Source organism: Perognathus longimembris, chromosome 5 (assembly GCF_023159225.1).
Source record: "Perognathus longimembris pacificus isolate PPM17 chromosome 5, ASM2315922v1, whole genome shotgun sequence".
Classification (NCBI taxonomy): domain Eukaryota; kingdom Metazoa; phylum Chordata; class Mammalia; order Rodentia; family Heteromyidae; genus Perognathus; species Perognathus longimembris.
The window spans coordinates 29,969,434-29,981,707 of NC_063165.1; the positions used below are offsets into that span (position 1 = coordinate 29,969,434).

Here is a 12,274-nt window from a genome sequence, read left to right on the forward strand (position 1 = left end):
TCACCTTCTTGAGTAGCTAGGATTATAGTTGTGAGCCACCATCACCTGGCAAATCATATTCTTTTTATATTATTACTGAAGAGTTGAAATACAAACGTGTTACAGTTACATGAATCAAGTAATGATTGTAATTCTTTTTTAACCATGTCTGACTTTCCATTGCTCTTTCCCAGTCTTTTCCTGCCATCGCCACCCACAAGATAGGCAGTTCATTTTTCACATAGTATCTAGAGAATACTACTGTTGTATTTGTTCATCCTTGTTCCACCTTTTATGTGCCATACCCTCCCAAATACAAACAAACAAAACAAAAGAAAAAAACAGCTCCAATGGCAACTAAAAAATGTCTCTTGTTTCTTTTTCTTGGAGTTCATTTCATAGAATACTATTTTATATGGTCATTTGTACATAGCTAATGAGCCTTTGTCCACCACTCCTATACAAATCCTCCTTTGGCCACTGTATGTTAATGACTAGGGTTCTATTTAATTTATCAAGTCCCAATGTGTGTGCATATATATAATAATATATTATATTATGTGTAACATATATTTATATAATATATTAGATAGCATATAATATAACATGTTAATATATCATATAATGTGTAATATATTATATATACTATAATGTGTATATTATGTAATATATATATTAATCATTCAGTGGGTTTATTTGAACATTTATAGGTACATTCTAGTTACCACAAATGGGAGAAACCATGCAGCTTATGTTTCTTTGGAACTGGCTTACTTCACATAATAAAATTTTTTTCAAATCTTTTCATTTCCTTATCAATGGTGCAAAATCATTCTGATGGATGAATAGAATTCCATTTTGTATATATGCAACATTTCCTGGAACATCTAGGTTGATTCCATATCTTGGATATGGTAAACAATGCTGCAATAAACATGGTTGTGCTGGAGGCTTTAATTTGGCCTTGTTTGCTGCCCATTGGGTAAATGCCCGTGAGTAGAATTGCAGGATCATAGGGGAGCTCTATGTTTAATGTTTTGAGAAACTTCCATCCATCCTGCTTTCCAGAGTGGTTGAACAATTTTACATTCCCACCAACAGTGTAGTAGCATTCATTCCCTTTTGGCCACATCTCCACAAGTATTTGTTATTGTTAGTTTTTATAATAATGGCCATTCTAACTGGTGTGAGGTGGAATCTCAAAATATACCTAGAGTTCAAAACATTAACCTGCCCCCAAAAATAAACTTTCAAAAACTCAACAACCCAATCAATAAATGGACTAAAAACTTAAAGAGACTTCTCAAAGGAAGAGAAAAAAGTGGCTGGAAGACACATGAAGAAGTATCCAACATCTTTGGCCTTAAAAGAACACATCCTTTCTTAAAATGACTTGTCTTTGAAAGAATACTTTATATAAAAATCATAGAAGCCAAAATGACACCAAACTATTTCAAAGTATATTCATATTTTAAAAGCTATCATATGCTTGGAAATTATTCACTGATAGTGCAAAAAGGAAACAAAAAAATCAACACAGTAAATATTTTTCTTCTCAAGGAGGCCATACAATTGAATGACACCATATTCTTGAATACCTTATAAGAGAAATGTAACCATTTTTCTTTAGGGAATGGAGGAGACTGAAAATTGATATATGTTATCTTAAATGTAATGTTCTTTCCTCTCTTCATTTCCCCATATTACTTGAACAAATTCTGTTTGCATCTCACTGTCCTCTCTTAATGTTATTTTCACTTATTTTTCTGGATCCATGGCCTCTTCTTCCATCTGTTCTCAGCATTTTGCAGTAATAATATATGTACACTGTGACTGGACTTGAAATCTAGATCCAATACCAGAGTTCAATACAGCAAAACCTCTTGTTAGTTATTGAGCAGTATCACTTTCTTAGCACATACTCTCAACTGAACGTGCTACTTAAGACAGAATGAAATTCATAGATGTTTATGAACTGTTCGGTTTTTCTTTTTTGTTATTGTTGGGTTTTTCTATATCCACTTCTGAAGATGTTGTCTGGGGCTTGTATTCATTTCACCTGTAAATGTTTTAATTTATTTTAAAATAATTTAGCAGAAGTTCTTATGATACTTGAGAAAAATGCATACTTAAGCCTTGCATAATGTTTATTCATAAACACATGTTTTATCAAATACATATAAAAATGAAACATCATCTAATGATGCTTAGGGAAGGCTGGTTTTCTTTTTCTTTTCTTATCTTGATACCAACTATATCCTAAAGCAAACTACAGTGACAAAAATAAAGCAGATATTCAATATAAATTGCTACTGAAAATCGATGAAAGTAACCATGAAAAACTGAGATTTTTAGTTTCAGATACACATTTTATTCAGATGAATGACTCGCTAATTATACTATATTGTAAGGAAACAGCAATATGTTAAAAATGAAAGGTATGTACAACCATAGGAAGGTGATACAAGAACATCTGTAATCTTATCTGAGTATATTGGAAACCGTGTTTACTGGTATTGGAAGTAGGAAATTCAAAGGGAATACCAAATTTGAGAGACACAGGGTAAAAAAAGAGAAATAACTACAAAAGCAATACTTACAAAACTGTTTGGTGTAAGTGAACTGAACACCTCCGGGGGGAGGGGCGGGGGAGGGAGGGGGGCATGAGGGACAAGGTAACAAACAGTACAAGAAATGTATCCAATGCCTAACGTATGAAACTGTAACCTCTCTGTACCTCAGTTTGATAATAAAAATTTGAAAAAAAAAATGAAAGGTATAAGAATCCTATTACAGGGGCTGGGGATATAGCCTAGTGGCAAGAGTGCCTGCCTCGGTATACCCCAGGCCCTAGGTTCGATTCCCCAGCACCACATATACAGAAAACGGCCAGAAGCGGCGCTGTGGCTCAAGTGGCAGAGTGGTAGCCTTGAGCGGGAAGAAGCCAGGGACAGTGCTCAGGCCCTGAGTCCAAGGCCCAGGACTGGCCAAAAAAAAAGAATCCTATTACATGCTTGTGAGTGGCATATTTCAAGTTTGGAAAGGTGGTTTTATACCTATAATCCAAGCTACACAGGAGAAAGAGATGGAAAGAACTACAGTTCAAAGCCAGCCAAGGCAAATAGTTATCCCATCTCCAAAAAAAAAAAAAAAAATGCCTAGAGTGTTGTCATATGTTTGTAATCCCAGCTAAATAGAAGTCATAGAGAGAACATTTATTGGCCAAGGCCAATCCTGAGCAAAAATACAAGATTCTCCCAATCCCCACCCCCCAAGTTCTACCACTGAGGTGGCAAAACACCTGCCTACCAAACATAACCTTCTGAATACAAACCTAGAACTATTTTTTACATTACCATTTTTTTATTTATTAACAAAGTGAAGTACAGAGGGGTTACAGTTTAATATGTAAGGCATTTCTTGTTCAACTTGTTAGTTCCTCTTTCATTTTTCCTCTGCCTCTCCCCCTCCCCTTTTCCCTCTCCTCCACATTAGCTGTACAGTTGGTTTACATCAAATAGTTTTGTAAGTATTGCTTTTGGAATCGTTTGTATTTTTATCCTTTGTCTCTTGATTTTGGTATTACTTTTCCCTTCCCTATATCTAATACACATATATATAGTATCTAGGGTATCAAGATGAGATACATTGATAGTGGGGATAAAACCACAGGAAGGCAATATGAGAGAAAAAAGGGTACAGTTTCACATGGCATGTTGAAAATAATTACAAAAATGATATATCACTTGTTTCCATAACATGGAGTTCATTTCACTTAGCATTATCTTATGTGGTCATGAGGGCATAGCTATTAGGCAATTGTGATCTTCTGCTATGACTAGTGTAAACATGTACTAATTATTCCCTATGAGGGAAACAATAGAGTCCATGTTTCTTTGGCTCTGGCTCAGTTCACTTAGTATGATTTTTTTTTCCAAATCCTTCCATTTCCTTACAAATGGGGCAATGTCATGCTTTCTGATAGACGCACATTTTCCTGATCCACTCATCTACTGAAGGGCATCTGGGTTGGTTCCATATTTTAGCAATGACAAAGTGTGTTGCGATGAACATTGTTGTACTGGTGGCTTTAGTGTGGTCCTACTTGTAATCTTTGGGTAGATGCCCAAAAGTGGGGCTGCTGGGTCGTAGGGGAGGTCTATGTTCAGCTTTCTGAGAAACCTCCATACCGCTTTCCAGAGTGGTTGAACAAGTTTACATTCCCACCAAACAATGTAATAGGGTTCCCTTTTGGCCACATCCCCTCCAGCATTTGTAATTGTTAGTTTTCCTGATAATGGACATTCTTACTGAGGTGAGGTAGAATCTCAATGTTGTCAAACCTAGAATTATTTTTAAGTAGTATGTTTTGTGATGTAATTTTTGTAAATGAACATTATCCGCTTTATACACTGTTGTACATACAATATTATAACAGTCATGTATGAAAACTATTAGTTTATTGATGACAAAGCACAGTTCCTACTTCTAGAGAACATGAACACATATCTCTACTAATCTTGGCTCTGTCATAAGTGTTTGACCTCAGACCTGGCACCTATTTCTCTCTGTAGAAGGAGAATATAAAGATTATACACTTCATCATTAAAAGCATTGAAAAGACTAGTGCAAAGTCTGTAGAATAATACATAACACTTTTTAAATCACTATTACTCATAGTTCCTGCTCCCATGTTTTATGAGCTCTTTAATTTTGTGCAACTTTTTCTTATAAGTCCACAACCATCTTTCCTGATGACCTGTGACTCTCTCTATGTGCAATTTCTCCTGGAATAAAAATTTCATAATTAAAACACAAACAGAAAATTAGACTGAGGAAGAATAAAGTGAACACTCCTATCTTGCCCTTCTCAATATTCTTATGTTCCTTGGTCATCACATCCCTTTATGCTAGAAACTTGAAGTGCCTTATAAACTTTATGCCAATACTAGACACTCAGCTCCCCGTGGCAAGCAGAAATAAAATATCTAAATGTATATAGCCTATAAATTCTCAAAAGTGGAGTCATTTTTCCAACTGCTGCTTTAAAATTTGATAATCACAGCTTTCGTGAGCACAGAGAGAAGAAAGTAGCTGAATGCATGGCATGGTAGGGGAGCCATCGATGGCTCATTAACAGCCTTCTGTGCTTACTGGAGGCAGTAAAGATTTCCCTGTGGTCTCCCACACTATGTGAAAATCACTTCAACTTGCTCTTTTATTATGAAGGAGTGGTAGCACAACGAAGTACAAGATTACAATCCAGGGCTGGTGACAGTAGCTGGCTGTGATATTGTGCCAGATTCCTAAATCTCACATTGTTTGGGATTCTCTGGACAATATTCCAGATGAATACTGGCAATAGGGAAGTGTTATCAAGTGTGAGAGATGGGGGAGGTCAGGGAAAGGAATGAGAGAAAGGAAAAAGGAAGAAAGAGAGAGAGAGAGATAATGAGAGAAAGCCTGTGTGCTTTTTTTAACTTTAGAGTAAGTACAGTGCAAGTTAGTGTGGAATGAACCTCCATGGCTGCCCAGAACATTATGTATAGGTATTTCCAATGTTCCTAAGGGAATGCACCCAAGTGTCTTAAGTATAACCTCCACCATCCTTGTGCAGTCTCTTTCTAAGGACACATATGAATTTCATAAATATTTTGTGGGACTTACCTGGAAACTGCTTGTCTCTAAATATTAGGACATCATTTGTATAAAAATATGAATTATCAAGCCAATAAAAAGTCATATAGTTTTGAGACCAACATCATCTACCAGCCAAAAATATAATACCATTGATTTCTATTCAGGATGGTAAACTATGTTCAAACCTCAGACTCCTATTAATATCTCAAGTTATTTTTCAGGAGAGAAAAATATGTAGAGATAGATAGATAGATAGATAGATAGATAGATAGATAGATAGATAGATAGACAGACAGATAGATAGAGATATTTAGCACAGTCATGTGGGAATCTGAAAGCCAAAAATCAGGGATAGAATAACAAAAAATAAAACCTAACAGGATTAGATTGAACAAGGAAAATATAGCCCAAAATATGATCAGGGAAGGATGGTTGGGAAAAGGAGGAGAATGTACAAAGTGATGCTATCTATGGAAACAAGGATACAAAGAGGATTGGGATAGATTAGTAGTTAGGAAGAAATGAAGAGCCCAAGTTAGATCATCGCTGACATATCATTTCAGTGAAATGTCTACACAGCAGTCAGAAATGCTCAGCAGAACACTTGACTAGTATTAAAGATCCTAGAGTTTGGTAGCATAAAGGTGATTATTTTGAAAAGCCAAGATATATTTCCTAGGAAAACTCTTAGAGAAAAGAAATTTTAAAAAGAGAAGTTGACTAGAGTTGGAACTCTATGCCATGTGCCTCATGGTCAAGGAGAGAATTGTCTGTCTTAATGGCCTAATAATTCACCTTATTTGACTATTTGTATGTATGTATTCTCCTTCAAAACTTCCCTAGTTTTCATCTTTAGACTTGGAGAAAATAGCCATGTTGAACCTACAATTAATACTGAAGAACAGGTGCATAGCAGTGGGCTTTGTGCTAAAATGATTTTTAGCATGACACTCAACCCCTCAAAAGTAACAGTACAGATAATAGAGTATGTGGTTTGTAGAATGAGTACAACATTAAACCAAGGCTGTTAAAAAGAGCTGGGATCATAGTAAAAGTAACTCTTAGATAAGTCAGTTGAAGAAAGATAAGTAGCCAGTTGGTTGAAGAAAGACAGATCCTGATAAGAATGGAGTTTTATATGCTTCAAGTCCTTATTGGGTTAAAAAAAAAGGGAGAGAGTGATGTACAGTTACAAATGAAGATAGGAAAGAATGGAAGAATGCAGAAAGACAGTAGCGCATTGGCCACAGTGTGCTAAAGTCAGATAAGACCAGTTAGCAAGAGATGATTGTTAGTTCAGAACTTTATGAGCTGCTTATAAAATTCTTAGTGGCTTGAAATTGACCAAGATGGGATTTAGGCCAAAGAAACTGGCAAATCCTGCAAAGTAGATATTGTATTTTTCTCTTCTCTAAAGAAAAAAAAAACTTAGCAACACAACACTAGACTGATGTTTAAATTTTTTTTAATGAGTTACTTTCAGAGATGACAATGACCAGGTGTCAATCTCTAACGTAAAAATTTTTATATGTTTCATAGCCTGTCCGGCATTGTTCCAATATCATGAATTAACTCACCAATTCCTTTGATAACATTTTTATTTATTGTTGTTATTATTATTATTATCATCTTCAGTTTACAAATGGCAAAACTGAGGCAAAACAAAGCATGCATTCGGTACACTGTCAAACAGCAGATAAGTTATTCATTCATATCACTACACAAATACATATTGACTGGCAGGAGTTGGCCAGGTTCTGTTATGGAGCTTGTAGTAGAGATATTAGAAATCTAATGGGAGGAATATTCTTAGGGAAGGAATACAACACATAACTCCTATGTGCCTCTGATCACATAAAATAATATTTATCAAAATGAACTCCAGAAAATGGAAACAAGAAAAAAAATCTAATGGAAGGAGAAATGAATTATCAAAAATACATAGTACGGGGCTGGGAATATGGCCTAGTGGCAAGAGTGCTTGCCTCGTATACATGAGGCCCTGGGTTCGATTCCTCAGCACCACATATACAGAAAATGGCCAGAAGTGGTGCTGTGGCTCAAGTGGCAGAGTGCTAGCCTTGAGCAAAAAAGCCAGGGACAGTGCTCAGGCCCTGAGTTCACAGCCTAGGACTGGCCAAAAAAAAAAAAAAAATACATAGTACCTCAGATGATACTTTTATGGGGGGGGAAAAAGAAGGGGTATGTGGAGAATGGTCAGTGAAGATTTCTCTGAAAAACAGCATTTGTGCAAACATTAAAATAAAAAGATGAGGGAAGAAGCCAAAGTATCTATGGAAACATATTACAGGGAAGAGGAACAGCAATGATGATATCCTGACATGTCCAAATGCAGAAGCATTTGTTGCTAAATAAACTGCCAGTAAATCTTTTTATTTATTTATGACCCTATACCTTGTCTTTCTAAGACAGGGACAATTTATACACTGTGGTCACTTCATAGTTATTAAACATGACCCTTTTCTCAACTGTAAAAATTACAATAAAGTATATACTCTCCTTATCATTTATTTATAGTATAATTTAGAAAATAAAAAGGGTAAAAGCAGTCAGATAACTGCTAAGGACAAAAAGGGATGCAGATCTTGAAAAAAATGTATTCTCAAATCTGACGGTATATACATTCATTTAACTTGAAAATCTTTTTAACAATCCCAACTCTTAGGCTATACTCTAGGTCAATTTAATTAGAATCACTTATGACAGAATATAAAGAGAAATGTGTGTCAAACATTTCCCCATTTGAGTCCAATAAGCAGCTGAGTTAGAAAACCACTGAAATGGGATCCTATAAGTTTTTATGATGATGTTGACTTTTCTCTGGGTCATACAGGAAGACATTATAGAGTTTGAAATACAGGTATAAAGTGGTTATGAAAATATATTTTGAAAGGATCACTCTGGAAAGGGCACAATAAAAGACAGGTACTGCAGGAAAATAAGAGTTAAGCAATTATCTAGCTAAGAGATGATTATTGCTTCAAGGATAGTTACAGTGGAGCTGATGGAAATGGTCATGTATTTTTAAAGTAGAACCAATAGGAATTTCTGGTGAATTAGAGAAAACAAGTAAAGGAAAGGATTCAAGAACAACAATAATGTCAATAAAAACTTACTTAGGTTAATGTAGTATACTATGAAATGGCTAACAGCCATAAAATACCTAGAATAACATCTCTCATATAATGACATATATACAGTGTCATCCAGTATAATGCTGTATTTCAGGACAGGTAGCCAAGGATTTTCTGGTTATTTTCTTGTTGTATCCTTCTCTATTTAATCAAGTGACTAAAAATAGCTTTTTGCTATTTTTAAAAGTCTAGATATAGTTCACAAAAGGAATATATAATTATATATATGTTCATATTAGCATTACAGAAGCAATGTGAGTCGTTTGAAGAGTTCCTTAAACAAATGCAATGCAAATATTAATTTAAAAATTAAAAGGATCTTTTAAATATTTATGTAGTCAAATTGCAAATCTAGTAAATATGGCACTTTACCTTATGCTCATTACTTATTAATAATTAAAGCTGAATTTTATTAGCACACTTTTCTTGTAAATTGTACAGGGAGGATTCTATCATGCCAAGGTATAAAAGTGAACTTAATCTACATCACATTCATTTCATGTTCAGCCAGGAAAAAAATAGAATTCTAGTTGATTCACGTTAATTTTTATGAGGAAAAATGTGAAAAATTTAATACTAAGTAATGTTATTAGTTACTATACCTCTGTAAACTTAATGAAATAAAATAAGCCAGACATTGGAAGCTCATGCCTATAATCCTAGCAATTTAGGAGGTTGAGATCTAAGCAACATGGTTCAAAGATAGCCTGGCAGAAATTCTCAAAATTCTTATTTCTAATTAACCCGCATAAAAGCCAGATGTGAGGGTGTAGCTTAAATGGTAAAGCACCAGCCATTAATGAAAAAAACATAGCAGAATTCAATTTCCATCATTAGTGTGCACGCTCACACACACACACACACACACACACACTTCTAAAACTAATACTAACACTCAAATACTTGAAATAATAGTACTCATAACTAAGTATAAAGATGGTTTAGCAGCAGCAACTTCTTCTCCTTCTCCTCCTTCTCCTTCTCCTTCTCCTTCTCCTTCTCCTTCTCCTTCTCCTTCTCCTTCTCCTTCTCCTCTCCTTCTCCTTCTCCTTCTTCTTCTTCATGTTCAGTCATGGGGCTTTAACACTAGGTCACCTCAAAGCTAGGGCTCTACCACTTTGAGCCACAGCGCCACTTCCGTTTTTCTGGTGGTAAATTGAATATAAGCATCTTTCCTGCTCAGGCTGGTTTGAACCTGATCCTTAGATCTCAGTCTCCGGAGTAGCTAGGACTACAGACATGAACCCTGGTGCCAGCAGTTAGCTACTTTACAAGGAGAAAGTACAATATTTTCCCAAGCCTCCTGGAGAGAACTCAGAGTCTGTCTTTATTTTTAGTTTCTCTATATTAGTATTCATTAATTATATAAAATTAGTTTCAGTGAGTCATCTGTGAATATGTGAACTTTTATTTTTAAATTAGAACTTAGAGAATAAATATCTATCAATTTATATCTTTAAATGATTTAGTACTAATTGATATGTATGGAGAAATTCTATACAATTCCACACACTGGTATGATCGTTGTTCTCTCTGTATTTGAGCTATTTACAGGAGTTTTTAATTTAAAGAACTAAATATGGAAGTCTAAATTTGTGTTGCTCAGCTATGCCTGAACACCAGAATTATAATCCCAAAGGGATTGTGTAAAACATATATGCAGACTAGAGCAGATATATTCTACAAAACCTTTCATAGGTACACTAATATCACTGCCCCTAAACAACTTCGAATTTTCTTGACTTTATACAAATGCAGTGCACATTAGAGAGTGTATATTACATCCATTCAAACCCAAGCAATTTTTAAAAGGAAAAAAAAGTAAAATAAAAGAAAAAAGGTTAGTAGTAAGCTTTCTGAGCTTACACCTTATTATACTCAGATCCATTTTAAGCTTTTAAAATGTAATTCTGAAACCCAACTGCCATGTTTCACAAATCCATATCTGCTTATTTTCTGCCTAGATTATTTTAGGTGTATTAAAAATGACATTTTTAGTTTCTTTTTGATTGAAATTTCTATTTCCCCTCTTATTATCCTCTCCCATTTTTAACTACAAATATAACTGTGCCTGGCTTAAGTTCAAACTCCAGATAGATTGCAAGAAAAGGTCTTTGAAGAATTTGTTAAATATACCACATGAAATGATAATAAGATATTTCAACCAGGGAATCTATGATAATCAAGGCACATCTCAATACAAAGGAGATATTGACCATTATTTTATCTGACTTATTTTAAAACAAGAATGACTTGGTCCTTTCAAAACCATAAATAGTCCAAGTTCTTTCTTTTTCAAATTCAACAGCATGTTAAAAAGTTATAGTAGGGTCAATTCTATGATTTAGAAATGTATAAGAAATGAATTTTTAACTTTTTAATTTATAGAAGTAAGCACAAAATGATATATAAATCAATTATCCAGAACTCATTTTCTCATAAATATTTCTCTTCAAGATTCTACTGTAGTTCCTAGGTAGCCCTATAAAAACATTTTCTAACACAGACCACAACTGCAGACTGTAACTGCCAAAAAAAATATTCCTTCCAATGGGAATTTCCTTCAAAAATGGGAATAGAGGGTTTCCTTGCTCTCTATATGACTTGCCCAAAGCAAAAAAAAAAAAATCTTAAGGGCTATTTTCTTTGTCATCTGCTCCTTTTTCTAATGTTCATTTTTCAGGTTCTCAAGTGGTCAACTTTTACTGATATAAAATCCTATACAGTGTATGATATCTTCCTCCTGTGCCCTGAGGCTAGACCTTTCTCTACATCATACCATGACATTTAACCTGGACTCTCAAATCTTAGCTGGGTATAAGGTTAGTCCAATTGTTTTCAGCATATACCCTTCAAACATCTCCTTCTTCAATGCATCACTTATGTACCTTTACAAATACAAATACGATTTTAATTGTGAACTTCCAGACAGCAGAAGTAAAAATATGCCAATATGGATAGAGATAATTTTTTAGACCAAAGGACAATTTGAAAGCAGAAGCAAGAACTTCTGGCTAGGCTCTTCCTCATCTTTTTGCCTATTATGAATTATTTGCCTTCTGACAACATCTCATTTTCTCATAGAAGATGCTAACAACACAGAATCAAGGAGTCAAGAGACTTACAGTGTTTTAGCAACCATTTAATCAGGCATATAATTATCTTTCCCATTCATGTCAAAATCTAACCAGACTTCATCTAAGCCTTCTACTTTTGTAATTCTGCTTTTAAAAACTAGTACCGGGGCTGGGGATATGGCCTAGTGGCAAGAGAGCTTGCCTCGTATGCATGAAGCCCTGGGTTCAATTCCCCAGCACCTCATATACAGAAAATGGCCAGAAGTGGGCGCTGTGGCTCAAGTGGCAGAGTGCTAGCCTTGAGCAAAAAGAAGCCAGGGACAGTGCTCAGGCCCTGAGTTCAAGGCCCAGGACTGGCAAAAAAAAAAAAGAAAAACCTAGTACCATTTCCTCGAATTTGTAATTAGTGTACTAAGTAAAGTC

The 12,274-nt window shown here is 35.0% G+C and overlaps 1 protein-coding gene across 2 annotated transcripts in view; it reads left to right on the forward strand.

The window, feature by feature from the left end:
• Epha6 (EPH receptor A6) overlaps positions 1–12,274 on the forward strand; it is a 711,982-nt gene that overhangs the window by 586,828 nt on the left and 112,880 nt on the right. The window lies entirely within an intron of this gene.